This window comes from Mytilus edulis, chromosome 4 (genome assembly GCF_963676685.1).
Source record: "Mytilus edulis chromosome 4, xbMytEdul2.2, whole genome shotgun sequence".
Lineage (NCBI taxonomy): Eukaryota > Metazoa > Mollusca > Bivalvia > Mytilida > Mytilidae > Mytilus > Mytilus edulis.
In genome coordinates, this window is record NC_092347.1 from 97,819,028 (window position 1) to 97,845,372 (window position 26,345).

General features: G+C 30.4%; 1 protein-coding gene across 4 annotated transcripts in view; it reads left to right on the plus strand.

The window, feature by feature from the left end:
- Positions 1-26,345, plus strand: part of LOC139521196 (semaphorin-2A-like) — a 92,633-nt gene that overhangs the window by 21,036 nt on the left and 45,252 nt on the right. For 2 of the 4 annotated variants that reach the window (XM_071314550.1, XM_071314551.1), the window contains exons 3-5: positions 2,416-2,493; positions 3,755-3,888; positions 23,791-23,842. The gene's annotated coding sequence lies outside the window, so the exon portion shown is untranslated. Of the gene's footprint in view, positions 1-2,415; positions 2,494-3,754; positions 3,889-23,790; positions 23,843-24,308; positions 24,456-26,345 lie in introns of those variants that run through there. The other 2 variants (XM_071314552.1, XM_071314553.1) reach the window with 2 other exon arrangements.

Here is a 26,345-nt window from a genome sequence, read left to right on the forward strand (position 1 = left end):
AATATTCATGTTTAGCTATTTTAGAAAAGCATTATTTCAACGGGTAATGACTGGCCTCTATAATCCATCTTTTATGTCAAAATGGCATGCTTGCATATAGAGAAATGGGATTAAGATTTAAGAACATGTATTAAAAGGTCTAGAATGTTGTAATGTTGAAGAGTACTATACATGATTGTTCCCAACTACAGGGGCTACATGTTAAAAGAAACAACTTAGGTCCTTGTTCAAGATCACAATCTTTATGTCCTATAACTACACTTGTTGTCTCAAATGTATAAATTTTAACATTAGACATAATTTTTGGTTCTCAACCACCATAGAATGTTTTGAATCTTAATTTGAATAGTCCTTGTTGCAGTGTTGGTACATTTACTGGGCTCTGGGTCTAACAACCAGCATGTATCAGGCCAGCAGCCAGGAATTTCCAAGGCTGGTTATTTGGACATGATTGCTTTTTCTAGCACTACATTACTTTTGTATACTTTGAAGGATACATATATTTATATAAATGATAAAAAAAGTCCTTGTCACCAAATTTTATGAAATAGTTTGTAAGTATACATTATACAAGCACTATTTATATAGACTTTGCTATTATACATGTACATCCATAATGACCAAGGTCGCTTTATACCGTTTATTGTGACTTTCATGTCTTTTTTGAGTTTGAACCTATATTGATCGTTTCATTTGAAGCATTTGATGATCTGTGATAATGTCATAGATTTTAGTGGTGTTCCTTTTAACTGGTAGATGAAAGCTCTAAAGGCTACAGATTTATCTATGTTATTTTTCTCCTAATTACTTTGTTATTTTTACTTCATTTCACTGATTAAGTGTGATGTGTATATTAACACCAGATTATTTACTGTCCTTTTCCCCCTTCAGGACTTAAAAAGAGAAAGTAATATATACCCTTTGGTATCCACAGGTGCAGAGAAGGCATAATTTCAATGTATCCTTTTGAACTTGGGCAATGAATCTAGCTTTAAATGAAAAAAATATGATTTATTTAATCTTTTGAGCCTTTTCACTGCCTCCTAATATTATGGTAAATCTTCCCGTAATTCATATGTCCTTAAGAATTGTCATCTTGGTTTCTCTTTCATACATATCAGTCCCTATGTAATTAAAAGTTCTTTCATACTGGATTATATCTGTTCTATGATGTTGACCAGTTATTATCTCCCACATTAATTCTGCTGGTTGAACTTTTTCAAGGTTTTGTTTGCTTATTGGCTGGAGTTTTCATACTGTGATCAGAATTAAAATTATTGTATTATTTATTGGACAGAAGATGGTCATATCTTGTAGCTGGGTCACTGAACACACTTTCACATCCAGCCAATCGTAAAATTATCCATTCTTTGGTCAGTGAAAAGTTAGTACTTGATAAACAAAGTTCATCACCTTCAATTGTTTGAATAATCTTGAATTTCATACAAAACATGACAACCTTTTTTCAAAGAATGTTGCAAGTGTCAGATACCAACTATAATAAGAGAAGCTTAGTTTATGTTAGATAAGTTCTAATTCAGCATCTAAACCTTTTGCAAAAATTACCACAATTCATCTTTCTCAAAAGTTGTTTTTTTACTTAAGATTAGATTAAATTTCTTTTAGCTGGATGAATCTATCCTTAAATTCTGGTTGCTTGAGAATATTTGTGTACTAGAACAAATGTACACAAAAGGAATCACTGTTTACAAAATGTTTTTGAAATGTAGGCCAATCCTCTGCTATGGAGCTATACTCATATGGTTTGTGCATAGACTTATTTTGTTCCATGACAGGGTAATATCGATCGCCCCTCTTAACCCCTTGTAAATCCTGGATCTGCAACTGGCAAAACATGTTTAGTTAATTATTAAACCTCTAAAGAAATAAAATCAATGTTGGTTACAATAAAAGCAATATTCAAAGATCTTACAATACGAAGAACTTTGAGGCTGAATTTATTCAAATGAACTGTAAGTTTTAATGGATTGTATCCCAATTTAATTTACTAGCTCTATTAACAACATGACTAAATATTAGGATGGTACAGCCAAATATCTAAACAAAATTTTTGTATCTTATGAAAGAATTTAGTAAATGTTTTAAGTAATTAAATCTCTAACTTAATAATTTTTCAATTATGCATAGATTACTTTCATCTGTACCATCACAACAGATCAGAATATATGCTCCATTCATATTAAATTATTCTACACCATCAAACTCTGTTTCATGCTGAACGTAAGTGTTTTACAGAAATAAACATAATGCAGACATCAGGCAGCTGTATTTCAATGTTCTGTTTCTAAGTATGGTATAAACTGGAAACAGTAGCTTGGGATTTTAAAAACAATGCACTCTAACATTTTATAAACTTTATTTAGCATACTAAATTTTGTGTTTTATGTTTTACAGGCTGAAGATTGTACAAGAAATTGATTAGAAATCACCTGACCATCCCAAGTACAGTTATATCTGGTAGCAAAACATATGGTAGATTAATTAATTAACATATGCTGCACAATTTTATTGATAAGTCATTAATAAACACAACAGTAGGTGCATCTTGATGCACTTTCGGGCAAAAAACTATTGCAGTGTGATGCAGTTTGGGTGGAACTTTTGTTCAAATGCCAATATTGCAAGCTGTGAGCTTCAGTCTAGTTACACTTTCAAATCCTTTACAATTTACATCTTGTGAAATGTAAACTGTATCCGCTTTATGTTTTATTAAAGAAATGTCTGATATATATTATGTAGACATGTGGTCATTTTGATTGATTGACTTTTTGGTGTTTAACATCACTTTCAGGACTGGTTTTTTTTAATTGGTGGAGGAAGCCTTGAGAAAACGACCAATCTACAGCAGGAAAATTTTTCATGAAACTTTGGTGAATCTTTTTTATCTATTGACATCATTTCCCTTTCTATTTTATTATTTTAGGTTGTAAGTTTCCTGTTAGAAAATTTGGTTCATAAAAAAACGGTGATTTTTTTTTTCTTTAGTTTTCAGACAATAACTCAATGACACTTTGAGCACTTTTCATGAAACTATGGTTACTTGTTTGTATCTTTTTGAATAAGCTCCCTTTTGTTTTTATAAATTTCTGATATGACATTTCAAATTAATAGAACTTTATTTGTGAAAAATCATCAAACTAAAAGGGCAGCAGGGATATCATGAGCTCATGGCTCACCTCTTTATATTTTCAAACCTACTCAAAAGTTGTATTTATACCAATGAAAAAATATAGCCCTCACTCCAAAAATTGCATATTCAAAGTCTTGATTTTACCTTTACTGTAATTTCAATCGAAAAGCAGAACTATAATTGTTTATTTGTTGGAAAATGCTAGACTTTCAAAAATAGCTAATCTTAAAATATTAAGCCCCTATACACCAAGGATCATAAATTTCATTTTCTTGCAGGTGATTTCTGGCCTTCCTTGAAATAAGCTTTGCATATATACTAGTAGTTAAAAGATTTTGTAGAAAAGCTCAAATAAAGTATTGCTTTTGAAATCGCATATATTAGTGTTATCAAATCATCTACGGTGACATGAAATGAGCTAAATTAGCAATATGGGGGGAAAATAGAATTATTTTCTGATTTAAAATTAAAACAAAATAGTCAATTATTTAGACTTAACTTAGGTTGCACTGTATTTTGACAGATAAGTCCTAACAAGGCAATTATCCTGTTATCAGAGTACAATACATTTTCATCAATTAAGCATAACGTTGATATTACTAGGTATGGGGACCAGTTTATACCTGGATGGAGAAGATAAAAGCAAGAGTTATATTTTATCAGGCAGGTTTAATTGACTGGAGGACACTGGGATAGCAGTGATATTTAGCGAAGCCTTTAATGTTTGATTGATACAGGTAAGTTCGTTTAAGGTGCAAAAGGTAAAAAAATTACATCATTTGATATGTAATACTGTTTGCATTATATAAGAAAATTGTTTTCATTAATTCTTTGATGTGGGAACAATTTATCGGAAAGGCATTAACATTGGGGCAAACAATTAGAATTGAAAAGTAAATGTTAGGATTTAAATTTTAGAATTCAAATTAAAATTAAGATACCAACTTGAAGAAGTTATATTATTTAGATGCAAAGAGGTGCATGAATGACGTTTATACCATAAGATGAACGTAATCCACTAACACGCTTATTATGATATTGTTGAGGGTTGTTCCGTTTTCCTTATGTGTTTAGTTTCTCATGCAGTCTAAACTCTTGTTGAACATGTCCCCAAAAACCTCCCTTACTAGGTTCTCAGACATTCAAATTAAATTGTGTTTGTAAACTTAGGAAAATGTTGTCATTCATTCACAAAAAAATCCAGATATTATACTTTTTTCTGAGTTGAGGAATTCAAAATTAGATGTTTTAAGATGTATTTAATATCATATATATTTAATTATAGTATAACTTTCAATATTGAAAAGTATATTGGTCTTTTTTCTTAATTCTTTTGGTGCATTGAACAAATACTATTTGGTTTGAGTGGGAAAATTAATGCTTATAAGTTAATCACTGAGCTGATTCAGCAAAACAGCAAACAATTTGGAACTTAATTGACAAGTCTGTCTGAATTGCAAATAGCATCACCACAAGATTTTTTCATTATGGGGTGTACTTTTATACACAATCATTTTCCGCTAAATGCATATTTGTATTGTCCATAATGAGTTAATTCTCGCCCCTCATCATGAAGAAAGTTATGACTGTAACTGATAAACATTAAATTCCATGTTTTAGAAATTGGAGAGCAGAATTAACCTCTCCATCAACTCTAGCAAAAATCAACTCAAGCAAAAATTTTAATTTTTCTGATTACATTATATATATCTTTTGACCAAAAATTTCACTTGACCTTATTAGTCCCTTTGTTCTGAGTTTGACCTCAAGCAAAAAGATCAAAGTTAGTATATTCATTAGAATTTGAATAAAATGGTCAGTTAAAAGTTGTTGTGGTCATATTTTAGAAAAGTTAATTCACACACAGGTTATGTTTAAATTTGTTACATCTCTTATAGAAACAGCAACTATTTAGAAAGCCAAAAGTTTAGATAAAATTTAAAAAAAAAGTTATAATATAAAACTGAATTAAAAAAATGTTGAACAAAAAATCGTTTGATATTTTTTTCAACCAAACTGCAGTCATTTTTCAAGCCATTAGGATGCCCACTTTGATCTAACTTTTGTTGTGGTCCTTTGATTATGAATGTTTTTTCTTGAGATAAACATCATCTTACATGGACAAATTAAACTTTTCTTAAGGCCTAATCATTGAATCATTACAAACAGTATTTCTTAAAGGTTTACAAAATGTTGTACATTCACCTTTAGGTATACATGAAAGAAAAGGGCTCTTTGTCTAGACATTAAGGACATGCTACCCCACACGATACCAATATATCCTTAAAACATTACACATTTCATATTTTATCTTAAAGATATAATATTTTAATAACAAACTGAATATAAATTTTGATTTATTTTCCATTTAAATGTTATCAGAAATCAAAGAGGTTGTCTTTCCCTATTGGGGACTCGTCAACTGGACAAAGGATTAACTATTTAAAACTTGGAAGTAATAGTTACGAGTTTCTGGCCCAATGAATGTCAAAGATTGTTATTGTGATGTGATAACCATTAATATTACGATTAGTGCAGCGTTGCAGAAAATAAGGATTTATTTTGTCAAATTTACACATTGTATATATTACAATCATCGGAAATGCATTAAATTGAAATTGCAATGAAATAATTTGAATTTATTTCTTTTGTGCTCTTTTAATATGTAGATGAACCTCATTGTTGATGCCATCGTTGAAGATGCATTAAGTTTTCAGACATAGAATAAACAATTTAGAAAGGGCGATCAGGACTTTTCTTCATTCACTCTTTGTGAAATCTTCTTGCTTCAAAGATTGTCTGTTCATCACCGCTGATATCATTAATGATTTTATAACAAATGCAATTGTAGCATCAACAGGCCCTTCTATGCATTTATGTGAAAAATTAGATATATAGATTTTGCTTTTGGACTAAAATAATACAGAACACATAAATACTAAACACGTTCCATCTAAATATTATTGTGCCATAAGGGCCCTTATCGCACCTCCTCGTTTATTTGAACCAGTCAGTTATGGGTTTGATTTGAGAGTAAATTTTAACTAAACATAGACTTACAAGTGAGAATGTCAGACTGACATACTAATGTGTTCATTATAATATGACTTAAAGCATTTCTTTTACATTACAAATCAAACTGATGTCTAACACTGATACTATCCTAACTCATGGAAAGTTAAGTAGAAAATGATATATACATATTCTGACTTCATGTACTAGGCAAGATTTCATATATAGTCCAGAGCTTGTACATTTTGCATGTTTTTTGTCATGAAGAGTGGGTATGACTTTCATATTAGTCCAAATTTTGCACAATATAATTTTGAGGCTTCATAGATAGTTATAACTTATAAGAAGATGTGGTATGAGTGCCAATGAGACAACTCTCCATTCCAGACACAATTTCGTAAAAGTAAAACATTATAGGTCAAAGTACAGCCTTCAACACAGAACCTTGGCTCACCCTGAACAGCAAGCTAGCAAGGGTCCCAAAAATTATTAGTGTAAAACCATTCAAACAGGAAAACCAAGTTTCTATTATATGAAAAACAAGAAAGGTCAAAGAACCACATCAACAAACGATAACCACTGAACATCAGGTCCCTACCTATAAAAATGTCAGTTCTTACACCAAAAGATTTTTGTTTTTACAAATCTGTTGGTCTCCTCTTTCATGTTTACCATGGTACCAGTTCATATAATTGGGAATAAACATGAAGGAGGAGAGGTTAAATTTATTAAAATAAAAAACTTAAAACCAAGTACATTAGACTCTTTATATACTGTTACACAAATTACTCTTAACAGTTTCCACTTGAGCACATTATGTACTTCATAATTCTTTTATAATTTCTAAAATCTTTCAGTTGAATGAGTTTTTGATAGACTGTTATTATTTACAACATGACATATTAGGTATATTTTAATTAAAAACTGATATCATTAGATAATCTTGATCTTGATCATTATCAGAAGTATAAGTTTTCAGGTGAAGAGTTATCTTTCCCTCATCTAAAAAATAAGATTTTATCTTTGGGGTGAATAGGCCATGGGTTAAATGCTCAAAATTATGCCTCTTTTATTGCAGAATAGTGGATACTATAATGACCTTATAGATTACATGGCTTTTTTTCTTAAGGCAATTCAATCACCTTGTTTGGTGCACTCGCACATTTCAGAGTTGCACGAAATAATCTTACGACTAAAGTTGATCGTAAGTCATGAACAATTAAATATACTTATGATCAACTTCAGTCGTAAGATTTTTTGTGAAACTGACCACAGAAAAACACATGACTGACTTTTTTATGTATAATATATATTATATAAAGTAAAAATTGTTTGCTTCATACAGTTAAATGTCCATTATTTTAAAAAAGGCAAGTGATCAGAATATTTTTGAATTAGATACTAAAACATGCATGGATTACAATAAATATTTGTTTTTATATAGGAAAGCTTTAAGGCATTTATTAATTTTCTTTCTAGGTTCCTAGAAATAGGCACGTGTACTATGAGAATACCTTTCCAAAAGATTTTTCAGACAAATATAAATAAAAACGTAGTTGTGCAGATCTTATATTTTATATTATTATGTGTCTTGATTCCGTTCCACTATAAATAATAACATTTGGCCCGTCGGTTTGTCCTGTGGGATCCTCACAAAGACACAATCCAATCAATATTACCCAGAGTGAATAGTTGATCCAAGGTATTACCGTAATGACAGATTAATGTGTGTGATTAACCCATCAAAAACTTTTCATCCCTCATCCAATCATAATTTTTTCAGATCCAATTTGAATTTTTGTGTTATGGTATAAGGTAGATATCCCATTGGGAATGGATAACAATCTACGTATGACAAAAATGTACTCTGATCTCAGGCATGTAGAGTTAAAGTACATTCAACAGAAATAGAGTTCAGCTGGAATAAGAAAAAAAGAAGAGATAATATAAATTTATTGATGGCTGCTTTACAGTCGCAAATATTACAGACAGATTCCTGACAATAATTTTTAAGGAAATACATTTATTAAAAGACCTTGCTTTGTATAATCATGGAATTAATGTATTCCTTTACCTTCTATGGTATAAATCTGGCTTTCAAAGTTGTATTTCTAACATTCATAAGATTGCAGTTTGTAGAAAAACAGGTACACTATAAGAACATTATTTACAATGTACGGAAGCAGTTGTGCATTACTACTGTTGTGGATTCGTTATTATTCGTTGGATACCAATTTTCACGGATTTCGTGGGTACAGGTTGAACCACAAAATTAATTGTTTTTTTAGAGGCTTGTATTAAAACTTCGGCAAAATCACAAAATTAAATCTCCACGAATTCTCAAGTTTTCTCTCATCCACGAAAAATGAGTACCCACTAAAAATAAATGAATCTGCAGTACATGCATTTTACTAAGCAACAAATACCAGTTTTAGTCTTCAAATTGACAGCACGGGGATGCCGACGAAAACTATGACCTCTGACTCTAAATATTTCAGACTGTATTAGTTAAGTTATAACAGAACATTTGAAATCAAACAATTATATTCCTGAACTAAAACCAAAATTTATGCCCACTAATTAAAGTGTTTTTGCAATAAATAATTTTTCAATGCCTATAATTGATTTCACACATACTATAGACGTTTGGTCAGTAAGTGTTATGGAAATAGACCAATGGTCCTTAAGTTCAATGAAAATACACCAATCTGTAGAAATAGTACTAGTTTGTTAATAGCCACATTATAGTGAGGTGTAAATTGAGAATGCATTGTTATCCTAGTGATTTTACAGAACAAGGGGAAATTTGAGGATTATTGTAACAACTCTGTGTAATTGGCTAACTTGTGGTGAGGATATATAGTCTAGTGAATTCAGTGGTTTGGTGGTTTTATGTTCATATTTTGTATGTGTGAATCTTATCTTTTGTTAAGGAGTTAACTTTTAAAGATTTTAATCTTGACGTGACACATCATAAACTAACTGGACATTGTAGTAACAAGTTTGTTAATTAGTTGAAAAGAAAAAATATGATATAAAATTTGACCAGAACACACTCAAATGGTTTTATTATCTTGAACTGATACAGGATTTTTTTTAAAAGAATAAATATGCTCATAGAACTGCCACCAATTTTTCTCAAAATATTGTACTAAACTATCAAAGAATATATTTTTGAAAGAAAAGTATGATATATTTCCAGGAAAATATTATCATAAATCTGACAATGCTTTCAAGCTTTCTGTAAACATCTAACAAGATTGATATTCTGTAATACTCTGTTTGGTGATATTAGAAATGACACATTTTATCTTTATCTCTTCAGATGTTAACAGTATAATCTTTAGGTTGATGACTACCATTAAGTAATGACCAAGTTTACTTAAATTTAAGATATTTTCTTTTAATATCTACATATGTTTTTAACATAAATATGAGTTTTTGCCCTTACTTTGTGAACTTTGATGGAAATAGATGACAATGTTATTCTTTCAAACTGATTATTAAACCCAGATTACTCTAATATGTGGGTTACAAAATCCCAAAACAGTTTGAAATCCATTAAGAGATCAAATCATATAGGGGGATCTTCTTGAGGATTTGTATCATGGAAATAATGTTCTTTGAAGAATTGGACCATGATTGCAGCATTAATGCAGGTGTTTAAAGAAAAGCCTCTCAACTTTCTACTTGAACTTTAGCCTTTATATTCCCGCTGAGTTGGATGTTTTAATCTTTAACCCCTCTTGTTTTCCAAGTGACAGCCTTATAGGATTTATCGGGTCTAAATTTCTCTTTTGTTTCAATTTAGTAAATGGCAACAAAAAATTGTAACTTCTTCAAATTTATCAGATAGCGTCTGTTGTTTGGGGGAATTTTTATGAGGTCAAATATTTTAGCCGAGGGGAAGTTACCAGTCAAATTAATGAACAAACATTGCTCTTCATTTTGGTCCTACGTCAAATTTGTTATATGATAGACGAAATAAATCCCCCTTCAAAATGATGATTTGATCCAACTTTCTCTATTCAGCGATATCAGCTTATGATTTCACCTTTTAAAAGGACATGCAATTCAGGCAAAAAAAAAGTAAAATTAGAAGGATGGTTTTCAAAAATTGACAGAAAAACTCAATATTCTCTATTCAGCATATCAGTTCATGATTAAACTTTTAACAGGACATGCAATTCAGGCAAAAAATAAAAGTAAAATTAGAAGTATGTTTTTTAAAAATTTACCGAAAAACTCAAATTTGAACTTGAACAACTCACTGGTTTTGTCATGGAATGTAATTATAGATTTATGAAATGATATTAATTATGAAATAGTTTTCTGCTTGAACTGTTTCCACATATTAAATATCTTAGTTTCAATATGATTGTAATCGTGAGTCTTGTTTAAAATTTATTTTATGACATTGATACAATATTTTAAGGTATTTTAGTGTAATAAAAGTAAAAATAGTTGAAAATAGACAATTGTCAAAACAGCAAAGTTTAAACCATATACTTTTCACATTGCATTGGAGTAATGTATGAAGACTGTAATGGCAGCCCAATACAGCTCCACAACGGTTTCAATGATATAAACATAAAAGAAATCAAACATTCTGACAGATAAAAACATGTACCATAAAAAATGGAACTGCTGCTACTGAAGAGGTACTCTTCCTTAGTGAAATTACAAGTTAGACTCTTAAAACATTAAGTTAATAGATTTAAGAGTCCAACAAAATGTAGCAGTATATATTTTTTTCTTTTTTTGATGGATGAAGGATATGCCCCTGTTGTATTGCAATTTGGAATTTTAGATTTTTGTCAATACATTTGCTAAGACAACTCTTTCAAACTTAAGAGCTAGATTCATTAGTAAATGGAAAATGTTGGGTCTTTAACAAGTTTCTGATTTGTAGTTTCTTATTATAATAATGACCAACATACACAAACTTGAGGTCCAGGATGATGTGGGTTTAATCTAAGTCCAAGTGAAACCAAGATGTCTCTCTTATAAGCATGTGATGGAAAGCAAATTTATATGGTATAATCGAGGTTGTAGTAATGTATGTCGATCAGAATAATGGGAGTCGCAATGTTTAATGCAATAGTGTTTCTTTTTCTAGTTGTTCATCTGTTACTCAAAAAAAGCTTTGGGCCATAACTTTTTGATCTTTGAAAACTGGCTTATGTTATTTGGCACTAAGTTGTACAATCAAAAGGAGGTATCTGAAACAAGACTTTTTTTCTTTGAGTTAAGTTTTTGATTTGGCACATGGAGGCCACACCTAAGGACAATGGTATTTTATAAAGTTATCAGTATTGTAAAATTATATACAAGTGACTGAGATGAAAATCGTTTAATACTTAAGTAACAGATCAAAGAAACCCAATCTTTAGTGATTCATATGGCTGCCAAGATGCCAATAGCTAATAATTTGATCATCCCATTATATTTGTGTTTTAAAACTAGAGGCTCTAAAGAGCCTGTGTCGCTCACCTTGGTCTATGTGCATATTAAACAAAGGACACAAATGGATTCATGACAAAATTGTATTTTGGTGATGGTGATGTGTTTGAAGTTCTTACTTTACTGAACGATTTTGCTTCTTCCAATTATATCTATAATGAACTTTGCCCATTAGTAACAGAGAACTATATTTGGTAAAAATTTACATAAATTTACCAAATTAATGAAAATTGTTAAAAATTGACTATAAAGGGCAATAACTCCTTAAGGGGTCAATTGACCATTTAGGTCATGTTGACTTATTTGTAGATCTTACTTTGCTGAACATTATTGCTGTTTACAGTTTATCGCTATCTATAATAGTATTCAAGATAACCAAAAACGGCAAAATTTCTTTAAAAATTACCAATTGGAGGGCAGCAACCCAACAACCAGTTGTCCAATTCATCTGAAAAATTCAGGGCAGATAGATATTGACTTGATTAACAATTTAACTCCTTGTCAGATTTGCTCTAGATGCTTTGGTTTCATAGTTATAAGCCAAAAACTGCATTTTACCCCTATGTTCTATTTTTAGCCGTGGCGGCCATCTTGGTTGAATGGCCAGGTCATCGGACACATTTTTCAAACTAGATACCCCAAAGATGATTGTGGCCTAGTAGTTTCAGTGGAGATTTTGTAAAAGATTACTTTGATTTATGAAAAATGGTTAAAGATTGACTATAAAGGGCAATAACTCCTAAAAGGGTCAACTGACCATTTTGGTCATGTTGACTTATTTGTAGATCTTACTTTGCTGAACATTATTGCTGTTTACAATTTATCTCTATCTATAATAATATTCAAGATAATAACCAAAAACAGCAAAATTTCCTCAAAATTACCAACTCAGGGGCAGCAACCCAACAACCAATTGACCAATTCATCTGAAAATTTCAGGGCAGATAGATCTTGACCTGATAAACATTTTTATCCCATGTCAGATTTCCTCAAAATGCTTTGGTTTTTGAGTTATAAGCCAAAAACTGCATTTTACTCCTATGTTTTATTTTTAGCGGTGGCGGCCATCTTGGTTGGTTGACCAGGTCACGCCACACATTTTTTAAACTAGATACCCCAAAGATGATTGTGGCCAAGTTTGGATTAATTTGGCCCAGTAGTTTCATAGGAGAAGATTTTTGTAAAAGATTACTTTAATTAACGAAAAATGGTTAAAAATTGACTATAAAGGGCAATAACTCCTAAACGGGTCAACTGACCATTTTGGTCATGTTGACTTATTTGTAGATCTTACTTTGCTGAACATTATTGCTGTTTACAGTTTATCTCTATCTATAATAATATTCAAGATAATAACCAAAAACAGCAAAATTTCCTCAAAATTACCAATTCAGGGGCAGCAACCCAACAACCGATTGACCGATTCATCTGAAAATTTCAGGGCAGATAGATCTTGACCTGATAAACATTTTTACCCCATGTCAGATTTGCTCTAAATGCTTTGGTTTTTTGAGTTATAAGCCAAAAACTGCATTTTACCCCTATGTTCTATTTTTAGCCGTGGCGGCCATCTCGGTTGGTTGACCGGGTCACGCCACACATTTTTTAAACTAGATACCCCAATGATGATTGTGGCCAAGTTTGGTTTGATTTGGCCCAGTAGTTTCAGAGGAGAAGATTTTTGTAAAAGTTAACGACGACGGACGACGACGGACGACGACGGACGACGGACGCCAAGTGATGAGAAAAGCTCACTTGGCCCTTCGGGCCAGGTGAGCTAAAAAGGCTACTCTTAACTTTCAATGACAGCTATAGTCTTTTGCAACTGTTACTGAAAAGTTTTGTGAAGCATTGTTAAAACAAGATTTTGGAAATTGTAAGATCCTGTTCTTTGTGCATTGAATATTTTAAACTACATTTTTTGACAGGTAAGTGTAATTTAGAAAGACCTGCATATTAATAGTAACAAACGCATTGCAAGAGTTGGATTTTCCAGCTTTTGGACAATAACTTGAGAGTGCTTTCACCAACTTGCAAGAAATTTTGGTGAATTGTTTATATCTATTGACATTAGCTCCCTTTTAGTTTTTATAAATTTCAGATTTTACATTTCTAACTTACAGGCTCAGTACAGAGAATTTTCTGAGTTTCTGACGTTTCAGGGTTACAGGGTAAGCTCCCTTTTGATTTTCATGATTTTCTAATATGACATTGAAAAGTAATTTAACTTTATTCTTTGAAAATGTGAAGGGCGTATCATATGCTCATTGCGAAGCTGTTTATTATTTTGGCTTTTGAAAGGTAAGGACATCAATAATTTTGTCAAAATCTTAATTGAATTTTATAAAACTTTAACAGTAAATGTAAAACAATTTAAACAAGAAACAATGTGATAAACACCCATTTACCAAAAATAAAGAAAACCCTTTAAGATTTGAGAGTCCTTATAGCACAGTATTTCTGAACATCTAATAAGTTATACACTTCATCAGTCTAATCAGTGCCAATAAATATCCAATCTTATATAAAAAAAAAACTAACATCAAAAACATTTTAAACCACTTCAGATTAGCAACAATTCACCATTTGATTTTATTATACAAATATTTTAAGAACGATTTCCTTTAAATTGTATGTACAAAGAAAAGTATTAAGAAGTGAATCTTTTAAGACTGGATTATTACCTTGGTATATACACCTTTCCTTTGGTTAACATACTCGCCAAAATCTTCAAATATTTGTGAAGATTACAACAATCTTCTTTCTCTTTATTCATTGTTATAGTCTTGTGTCAATATTTATTTATCCCTAATAAATCGAAAATGAGGTCAAAATAAAATGAAAGATACAAAACCCCCTTAAGGTCAATTAAGGATAGACATTTTAATTGGTTTTAACGTTTATGTTACTTCATATTTACATTAAATGATATTTTAGGTGGTAGTTTGTCAAATACAATTAGGACTATTATATTATGGCATTGTATGACTGCTTTTATTTCTGTTGGTCAAATAATGCCAAAAGGTAGACAAACATTTATTCTGAAATTTTAATATTTATTTTATATTGTATACATTTATTAAGTTATTGTGAAAACTTATGGCCTTAATTAAATGTTCATTTTTCCTTTTTTCACCATAATAGGAAATGATATTAAATATGTTTTAAGTGTAATGAAGTTCTGAATTAGTATATTAAATGACAAATGAATTTATTCTAAATTTGGTATTTTCATTCATGTCTAAAATTTTGACAGATCATATGATATCTTGATTTGTTAATATTGCTGAATACATATATGTTCTTGTATCAGTGAGTGATATATCTATATTTGAAGTGCATTGCTGAAATTTTTATTTCATTCCAATGTAAATATAAAGATGACCTAAATTTAAATTCCACAAAATAGAAGGTTTTTGCTGATTTAGATTATGCAAATTTTTAGGTTTTTTTTGTGTGTGGATATTACTGGTTATTGTCAAAGATCAAACAAGTTTTCCCACATCTTGGTGATCTAATATCATTACATGTACTAGTATATTGTTTTCAAATAATTTTCTTGAAAAAAGAAATGATTTGTGTTTTCCTGATAAAATTATGTGAGTTTGCATTAATTTTATATCTGCATCGGCGGGTACATTCATAATGAATATAAAAATAAGAAGATGTGGCAATGAGAAATCTTTGCACCAGAGCTCAAATGGCACAGAAGTCAACAACTATAGGTCACACTGTGTATATTTTTTAGAAAAACGCTCTTCTTTGTAGGCATGGTAGGTGAATGATCAGCATTTGGTAAATCCCATTATATGAATGAATATTGAACTGGGATAACTTCAATAATATATAATTATTTACAACAGCAAGAGCTTTCTTGTATGGAATCTTAAAATATATTTATTATTTGATGACAACTGTCACATTTAAGGGAGTTATTGCAATAAAAAAACTGTTTCTGTGAATCAAAGAAAAGATGTTTGAATTAGTTTATATGAGATTGATAATAAATGGTTATATAATAAGCACATCATTTGTCAATGGTAATCTTACAAAGGACAAATCTGTGCACAAAGTCAGTTTTGTGTCTCGTAATGTTTGTTTAAAGATTGACTTCAGAATATTTTTTTAACAGGGTTAATATCTTTCAGTTTAACTGTTGGTTTTTCTTTAACTATTTGATGTTTGATAGAATGACAAATGCTAAAAGTATAAGAAAAAAAAAAACTTTTGGAGAAAAGTAAGGAACACCTGTTTAAAAGGAGTACCGTTAAATATGTGTTAGTTGTTTAAACAAGATTTGTAAAGAATTTGTTGACTGGACCAACTCATACATTCAGCCTTCATATATATTATTTGAACATGTTATGGAACTAGGTTACTGACAGAAGGTGTGTGGCAACCATATTGCCTTTTATGCCCCCGCCGTAGTTAAGGGGGCATTAAGTTTTACCCTTTTCCTTCTGTACGTACGAACATCCCAAAGTTGTTTACTTATTATTATACAATCTTGGGACCTTTTTTGGACACAAAATTTGAAATTGCCATTGATACATTAAAAAGACATTTTTTTGTTGAGGAAAAGTAAGTTATTATTTGGTGGTCATTTTAAAGTAAATAATTTGATTTTTATAGTCATCTCTGCTTTAAATTTTGATTTAAAAATTATTTTTTTTTCCCATTTGACCAATCATTTTGCATCTTTAAAAAGTATTTGGAAAATATAAGGATTTATTAGAATTGACAGATGCCATCCGACCTAATTAACAATAGAAAAACATATTATTGAGCTTTTAACATGACATACTGCTGCAGCCAAAAAAAAATTATCTGGTCAGTTATTTGTTTAAAAGAATTTTTTAAGATAGACTTTTGGCATTTTGTAAAATCCTCCACTCACTGTGCAATAAAGTTGTTGACGGCAAACATCTACATGATATCTCAGTTTACTTAATCTCCCCGACATTTAATTTTCAACATTTATCTTGTAAATAAACAAAGTAAACATGAATAGAAACAATACGTTGTCTTATATTGATTGGTTTATTTTCACCAGAAAATGTCTGATTTAAGTTGAGAATTGTTATCTGGTAATTTGTCCATGTAAATGCCAAGGTAAGCAAATGTTTCAGATAGATTTTAAATGTTTTAAATATTTGCGGAATTTTCTTTTGAAAAAATCAGCATGTTATTTCTGAAAACAAATTGTTACCATTCAAGTTGTTGTAAAAATACAATGGATCCTGTTTTAAACTAGGGTAATTATACTCCAATTCTAGGAGTATGGTAAAATTGTAATCACCTTATCTGTCTGTCTGTCTGTTCATTTTTGCAACAGATATTTTCATCATGCTCTTCTCAGGACTTACTGAATTGAATGACTTCAAAACCCAATTTGGTCAGCATCTATGATAGTTTGTATCATGTGACCAGCTTTCTGATCTCCCAGAAATTTCCTTCCTATTTGCCGAAACACTTTGAACATTTTAATTAAATGAACCTTTTTCACACATTTCTCTCATACTACTGAACTTAATAACTTCATATATAAGGTTGACTGTACAATAAGAAATTTAACAAAAAATATAATAGACAGCAACCAAAAACAACCACTGAATTATAGGCTGCTGGCTTGAAACAGACACATACAGAATATGGCCGAGTTAAACAACTTGGTAAGCGTTTAATCCTCTCCTGAATCTTAGACAGTTGTTTAACAGCACAACATTATAACAAACTTTTGAAATCAGTTGAAAAGGGTTTTACTCATCAGATCTGTTCAAAGCACAAAAAACAACCAACGAAAGTACTAAAGACACAGTACCAATTTAAGAGACAGAAAGCTTGATTAAAGCCAATTACAATGTATACATAAGTCATGTTTCCCAGACTTAAATCTTTTACAAGTGACACACAAGTCTCCCTTTGAAGACTAACACATATAATATTGAGATTCTGGCACATTATTTCAGAAACTTTTTTTTGTTACATTTTTGTTTTTGCCTAGAAATTATAGCCTAAATAAAGGCAACAGTAGTATACCGCTGTTCAAAACTCATAAATCCATTGGAAAAAAAACAAAATCGGGATAACAAACTTAAACTGAGGGAAATGCATTAAACACAAGAGGAGAGAACAACGACACAACATTAAAATGTAACACACGCAGAAACGGACTAAACATTAGACAAAATCCTATGAGAATAACAATATAACATCAAAACCAAATACATGAATTTGGGATAGATAAGTACCGTGACACGTCTTATAGTAATGTGAATTCACACTCAAAAATAAGAGAAAACAAACGACACAACGGAAACACAACGTTAAAATGTAACACACACGGAAACGAACTATAATATAACAATGGCCATATTCCTGACTTGGTACAGGACATTTTGAAAGGAAAAAATGGTGGGTTGAACCTGGTTTTGTGGCATGCCAAACCTCCCTCTTTTATGGCCATGTGAAATATAACATTAAAATGACAACACAACATTACAGGACTACAATATAAATAAATAGGAGAACACAATTGACAAAGAAACACACAAAATTTGGTAAAGGGAAGTAACTCTTGAAGTATGTTTTTGAATTTATTTTCTGTCTTATATTTCACATTCTGATAGGTACTGAACTATATATTTGTATGATCCAATGTTTGCATTAAAGGTGATATTAGTGAGGTAGATTTAAAAAAAGGTCTTATATCAGAAAGTTGTGCTAAAAAGTATATAATTGTGTTCAAAACAATCTTATCAATGGAATTAAATTCTACTAATTTAAAAATCTCCCAATCTTATCTGACCTGGGGTATCTAACTTGTTACGAAATCGTGATAATTGTTTAGCAATTACTTGGGGAGGGTGTGTAGTAGCTTATTTGACCAAGATTATAAATAACAGATCAGTTACAAGTATATGGTAACGTAAATAGCCATTAGAAATGAAAACAAAAAGTCAATTTTAGTTTGTACCTAGAAGCTGAGGTATGGGACTGTTGATAAATAAATAAATCTTGTGGCTTAAAGCCAGTTTATTGTGCTCTGACATCAATGTCATTTAGGTCAGACTTAATGGATACTAATGTCAGAGACTATTAGATACGGAATTATTGGCCTTTTTCTATTCCTAAGAATGTACCATTGAAGTTTGACAAAAAATATATGTTCCTAAATTAACACATACTATAGATATACTTTAACAAAGGAATTTATGGGAGCAGGAGTTTATGTATCTTTACATCTTTTATACATAAGAACCATTTTAATATGCCCTTCTTCAAGCTGGAAAAGAAAATGGTTAAAGTTCTTATAACACTCAAATACAATTTTTTTAATTTACAAATAAATAGTTATATTTCAGCACTTTATCCTACATATAATCCAATCCGTCATGTGACCAGTAATAAATTATATATGATATACTTTAATTAATCAAAAAACTTGCAATACATTAGGCAAAAATGGCTCCAATTTCATAATTATAATCTACTCCAAGTCAATTAATACTTGTCACTTATTGAAGTTTTGTCACCCTTTCATTGAATTAATACAACAATTTACACAAATATCACCCAATGTCACTTGGCTTTTGTCACCCTCTCATTTTCATCAAACAGAGGTCGTAGATAGAATTATTTCATTTGTTAAGAGGTACTGCCAGGCTGTTTGATGGGCGTAAAGCAGAATGTACTATTATCAAGACTTCACTTCATGAAATTCTTATTGTATAATATTTCATTTCAACTTGTCACAAGAATTTGAATGATTACTGTAATTTATTTTTTTGTCATTTTATTTTGAATAAGATAAAGTGCCAATAGATTTTTTATACAACTGAACATAATATATTACTCATGTTTTTTTACAATTAGCAAAAAGTCATTTTGTTCGGTAATCTTTATGAGAAAAATGAAGAATCTTGAAAACGTATTTACTACGACCACGTAATTGTGACGGTAACATAGAATCTGAAAACACTTTTGCTATGACTGCGTAAATGGTATTACAAATGGTGATATAAATTTTGATATCCATGACGGCAACTATTTATGGGATTGATCTGGTATGCTCAGGGCCAGAAGTTATGGAAGTGAAATACATCACACATTTCAAAGTACAGTCAAACCTGGTCTAATGCATCTTCCCTAGCCAAGGATTACGATCCACTACCCTACTCTCTATAAGCAGTAGGTCAATTGTATTTGGTGTATTGAATGATTGTAAGGAGTACCTGTAAGTCTGGCAGGTTTCATCTAACCTTGACCTAATTTTTAATGGGTTCATTGGTCTGTTATGCTTAGTTTATGTGTTTTTGGTCAGTTTTCTAAGTACTATAAGAAATAGGTCAACTTTTTTTGGTGTATAGAATAATTGTGAGGTGTACATGTCTGGCAGGTATCATCTAACCTTGATCTCATTTTCATGTTGCATAAGTCAATGTTAAGTTATTTGTGTTTTATTTTGTATTTCAATTACAGTAAGCATTAGGTTGACTATAAAATAATTGTAAGGTGTTCATGTCTGTCTGACAGGATTTATCTGACCTTACCCTTCTTATCATTGATCTTTGAAAATGTTGAGCCTATGATAATTGTAGGAAAATCTTTACCTATAAAATCAATGGTCAGTAAAGCAGGAAAAACACTTATTTGTGCATGTGCACTCATGTGAGAATTCTAAGGGGTTGTATTATTTTTTTACGATCAGTGCATTTTATCCTAGGTTGGGAACCCCTTTTAAAAATGGGTGGATCTACACCTAAATTTTTATAGCAATGTAATCTTTTTTATGACATGAAATTATTTTTTTATTGATAGCTTTCAACTCTTTAGGATTTTCTCACATTTTGTTGAAGTACCGGTATATCCAAGAAATACTCATATTCCATATTTTGGTCTGCTTTTGACAAGTGTCCTATTCTAATTCTACAGAGAAAACCAGGGACAGATGTATATCCTGTACTTGACATTACCCACTTATGTAAATTGATGAATAATATACTTAATTATCTTATTACGCTGCAAATTGTTCTCTTGTTTTGAAGAATTTAACTGTTTCAAATGTGTCTTATTTCAAGTGATACATTAAAGTGGATTTTCCTCATCAAAGCATATTTTCTTTTACTTTACAAATGTCTATATGTAGTTTAAGTGATGACATTAATTTAAATGGAATAATAGGTTTTCTGTGGAAAAAGCAGAAGCACTTTTCATCGATTTTTGAAAACCTGTCTGGTATTGTTTTAATTGCAGTTTAAAATTACAATTTTTCAAATAATATTTGAACTCCTCTGTCTAGATAGAAATACAATACCGGTTCTTATATATGTTGTATTATAAATCTAATGGAGCATTTGCAAAGCTTGCAAACTAAGTCTTACTGTCACCTATAGTTGCTTATATTCAGGTCTCTTGGACTCTGGTACATAGTTGTCTTCTTGGCAACTATACCACATATTCTTGTTTTTATGTAGCCTCCTGGTAACATGATAAAAGACCAATGATATAGTTGCTAACATCCATGTCTTTTGGTCTGTGGTGGAAAGTTGTCTCATTTGAAATCATACCACATCTCTGAATTCACTCCTTAATTCACAAATTGAAATGGCATATAACTGCTGAAAAAACTGTTGTGCATGCAGGAATTTCAACTGCAAAACATTTTAGAACCAAATATTTTGCACAGCAAATAGATAACCAAATACTAAAGATAATTTTCTAATTTCTGTCTAAAAAATTTGCTAACAAAGAATTACTAATACCCTTGTTCAAGGAAATCTAATTTTGTTTTCAAGTCATCACTTAAGACATGTGGGATAGTTGTTCTATGAAAAAATCAATAATCTTCAATGAAATCCTATGCCAATTTCATTTATACAGCTAGTAAAAATAATTGGAAAATAGTTACAGCCAAAAGAACATCTCTAGAGAGGTATTCTATTTTGTCAAAGGAAGTGTGCTATTGACGAGAAAATTAACCTTTGACAATCGAATAAATTACATGCTTTATTGTCCAGTGTTGTTAGATGTAAACAACCACATGCACGTGACAGGCTCATTAACTCCATGTGTTAGACATGTATCTGCATTTGTAATGAAAACTGTCATTATACAGGTGACCTCGGCTAATCATGTCACATGTTTCATACCTTTGAAATTAATTACGGTGACACCAATTGAAAATTAATTGATACTTGAGATAAATAAATGTCTCTTTGTAATGGTCATCAATGTCCAGTTAATGGTCATTATGTACTGAAATACACCAGAGAATAGTTTTTCACCATTGTTTTAGCTGCAGGACATAGAAGTGTAGTGTTACGTAACACACAGGGATAAAACTTGATAATCATATTTTGGTTGAAATAGATAATGATCGTTGACATTTTAATGTTAAATTTTTACTAGAACTATTTGGCATGTACTAAAAGGTGGAGTGGAGTGGAGTGGTGGAGCGTTGGAGTGGAGTCATGGAGTGAAATTTACCTAACATATCCAAAAATCAATATCAATTTATAAGATATTTTTGTATACATGTGTAGCTTTAAAAATCATAGAATAAATGTATCCACAGCATCCAACTGCATTCATGTTCATTATACCAATATGATTCACATTGGATGTGTCATGGGCATTTTGTAAGGTTATATCTCCAAACAATATTAAAAAAAATTAACATTAATGTTAAATAATAGATTTCTTTAATTTAGGAGGGGGTCTTTCAGCAATTTTACCTTAGTTAACAACAGTCTGGTGTAAATAATTTTAAAGACAAGACACTGAATTTCAAAGACATGATTTTACTAAACAACCATTCCATCTTACTTTCATAACTGGAATAATAAGAAAATGTTACGGCTGTGGATGATCATTTTCAGATAGGCATACAAATGTTCCAAATGATCTTGTGTTAAAAAGATATGATCATAGAATGTATTTAAGTCCAAGATCTAAAATCTTGATACAATCTGTTTCTCTACAAAACACATATTTTCATTTAAATGATGACAAGAAAAAGGGATACTCAGTTTGAATTCAAAGATGTTGTAATTCATAATGAAATGAAGCAAAGTTTATAAGATGAGCATTTGCTTTTACTAGAATCACTCGGAATTCAACATTAAATGTTCAGCACAATGGATAAAGTCTCCATTTTTAGATTCTAACATATTTTGCCAGGTAAAGACATACATATTTTAACTAGGGACTAAGCCTACAACATTTGAAAATTAACATAACCGCTATGTATATTTTAATAAATTTTTTGTGAGCTCGTCCAAAATTAATTTTAACTGCATAGGTTACTGGGCCTTTGCTTCCCCTTCTTATTAGAAATACACTATAATTTAGGATAGCAAAATAAATTACATAATTGACAACATTATACCCCTCTCCATCTAAGCTGTCATAAAATGCTACCCCAAACATTGTCCAACTTTGATAAATTATCAAATATGTCAAATGAAATAATATAAAATCATTGTGTGCTGCAATTTAAATATTGTTTTATAAATGATTTTTAAATTGATATTGACTTTTGAATATGTTAAGTTAATTTCACTCCATGACTCCACTCCAACACTCCACCACTCCACTCCAATACTCCACTCCACTCCACTCCACCTTTTAGTACATGCCGAACTATTTGGTGAATTTCATTTTTTTTTTCTCAATATTATATCAAATTATCAAATCAGCTGATGTCAGACACGGTCCTAGCTGGCCCTATTAGAATAGCTCTAAGTGGTTATGTATTTACTCTAATTTGAATAGAGAACAATCACTTTGTTAAGTTTGACATTCCACACAAGGAACCAAGTAATGGTAATTAGGTCTACCAAAGTTTTGGTGCATATTTTTTATCCCCACACAACATGTTGCAGGGGTCATAGAAATACCTGGCATCCATCTGTCTGGTCTTGTAAGCTCTTTCAGTGTACAATTTTAGCGAGATTTATATCAATGTCATAACAAAGGTAGTTCAAAATCAGTGTGGATCAACTATTTTTTTTAAAGATTTATACCCCTTAAAAATATTTTAAAATTACATTGTTTATGTAAAAGGGCTCTCAATCCAATTTTTTTAACTTTAAACAACAAAAAATGCAAGTTTATAAATTGTAATGTATAATTTGGTTTGAAAATTTTATTTTTATTTTCAGGAAAGAAAAAAGAAACTGTGATTAGTATATTGTATATAAAGATTATATTACTGTGAGTACAAGTTAAAATTATAAGCCTAATGAAATTTCACAACTTACCGTACAATCATTACCAAATTAAAAAGATATTATATATTGAAGATATGCATTCAGTTTTAAAAAAATCAGTGAAAGGTTTACATGCATGTCTCATTGTAAAGTTGCTGTGAAAAATAAGTTAAAAAAGTGATTAAACTCCAAGATATGGGGAAATCAATCAAATCTGACAAAACCAAACACTGGGCTCTATCAACCAACAGAAGATTGGAAAACAAGTGTCTTATTCTGGACATAACATTGAGATGTTTTAAAAGTCTTAAGTATCTATGATCTGTCATTTAATATGTTCTGCTGTGCATTATCTCTTATTCTCTGCACTGAGAAACTATTCTTACTATTGTAATTTTATTGATTATTGAAAAGATATATTATTGAAAAATTATTTGTATAAAGGGTTATGTAATTGTAAACATGTTTTATTTGATATAAAGGTGTGATTTCTAAGTACATGTGTTGATATATCTATAAAACCATTGATTCATAACAATTTTCAGGATATTGATATGAAACAAGTCACTTCCCTTGGTGAATTGTTATATTTTATCTACATACACAGAGATCAGAATGTAAGATATGAAAGAACTTTAGGACTATTGTTTTTTTTTAATGTGATATAATGATAAACTTAGGAACTGTGAGTACTAGGAAATGTAAGGCTTCAGAACAGGGGTATGTAGGGTATAAAACTGCTGTTTCTAACAGGACATATAACTCAGGCTTGTATACAAAGTGTCATTATATGAAAAAGGGGAAGGTGGTGGTTGGATCTTCCACAAAATTTTGTTATAAATGTTCGACATATTATGACCAAAAATAATTTTTGTGCCTTACAAATATTTTTGAAACTTTTTTTCTTCGAATTTGATTCAATTATTACACAGAAAACATAAAATTTATATTTTGCTTTATCATTTACCATTATATTTAACCATTTGCTATTTGACTTTATAAATTTGAAAGGTTGACATGTTTATGGCCACTTAGGTTTCTAATAAAGATACCTGATAATGATTAGAACCATTATTTTCTTGCTGCACAAATGCATATTATTATATGGCAATAAAATTAACAATTTATAAAGCAATCAAAACATCAGCATAGATTTAAGAGCATATTTAAGCCAATAAGATGAAATTTATTTGAAATGCAGTTGTATTTTTTTCTGATTTGATTACACTAGGAAGAGTGTTATCTCACTCCCCTAGCATCAGAACTGTAACCTTTTATCAGTGAAGGCAAAGAATAAAGGAGTTTACAGCTTAGATATCAGATTGTTTGTTAAACCAGACGTAGATTATATTTTATTGTTCTTTTACTTGATGATGCTAAAAATACCTAGAGAGGATTATTTAAATTTTAAAATAGATATGTTTTATTGTAGAAACAGTAATCTTGTTTTTTATCTGTCAATTTTTTGTGTTTTTTTTCTAAGCAGAATGTTAGAATGAGGTAATAAAACTGGATCAGCTTTACTCATTCAATTTTAGTGATATAATCCTTTACAGTCAGTAGCTTAGCTACATTTAAGTCCAACCACAGATATAACTAAGTCAGTCATAGTAAAAATAAAAAATAAAAATTTCCACATGTAATTCTTCAGGCGAGCCTTACTGGGAAAATTAGAAATAAGTCCACTTCAAATTGTCTCTTCTTGAACTAAAGTTATGGCGGCAGATAAGGATAGGAATTTCAACCATCAAAGTCAAATTGGAGCTAAATGTTTTCTGCTTTTGAATTTCAATGTAGTTTTATCAAATTATTTCAAGCAAACTTATACGAAATTGTAGTTAATATCAGAAGTGTTCAATCAAGGAACAAAAAAGGCTTTCTAGGCATATTCTTGTATCATAATAGCTCAATCTCACAACAAAACATTGGACAGACAAATTCTTCAAGTAAACTGCTAACAAAATAAAACACTTGTTATACAAAACTTGTTAAAAAGATGATATGATTTATCTCATTAAACAATGTCCCATCATAGTGAGTACTAACTTCAAGATTTTTCGTTCAGGCTTAACATTTTTCTTATTTTCATATTGTCTATCAAAAACTATTTTCATATATATACAAAATTTGTAATCACCAAGTAATCATATGAATGTAATCTTAAAGTAATCTAAAAGTAATCATGATTACACCTGTTTTTTGCAATGTAATCGATTACATTACAATTACTTGTAATCAGAAATGGCATGATTACTGATTACATAGGATTACACTGCAAAATTTAATCGATTACAGCTGATTACGATTACCCCATGCCTGATAGGAAAGAGGGTTAGTCAAAGAGACTTTTTAGTTAAAAAAGATACAGTTCCATTTTGCAATACACTAATAGGCCTTAAACTAATAAGTGCTGAAGTTCATAAGTCTGTTTTACATCAGATTTTTTTTTTTTTTGGTTCAAAAGTCAAGATGTTGCTTGGATAAATTGGTTTTCTGAATATTAGTTT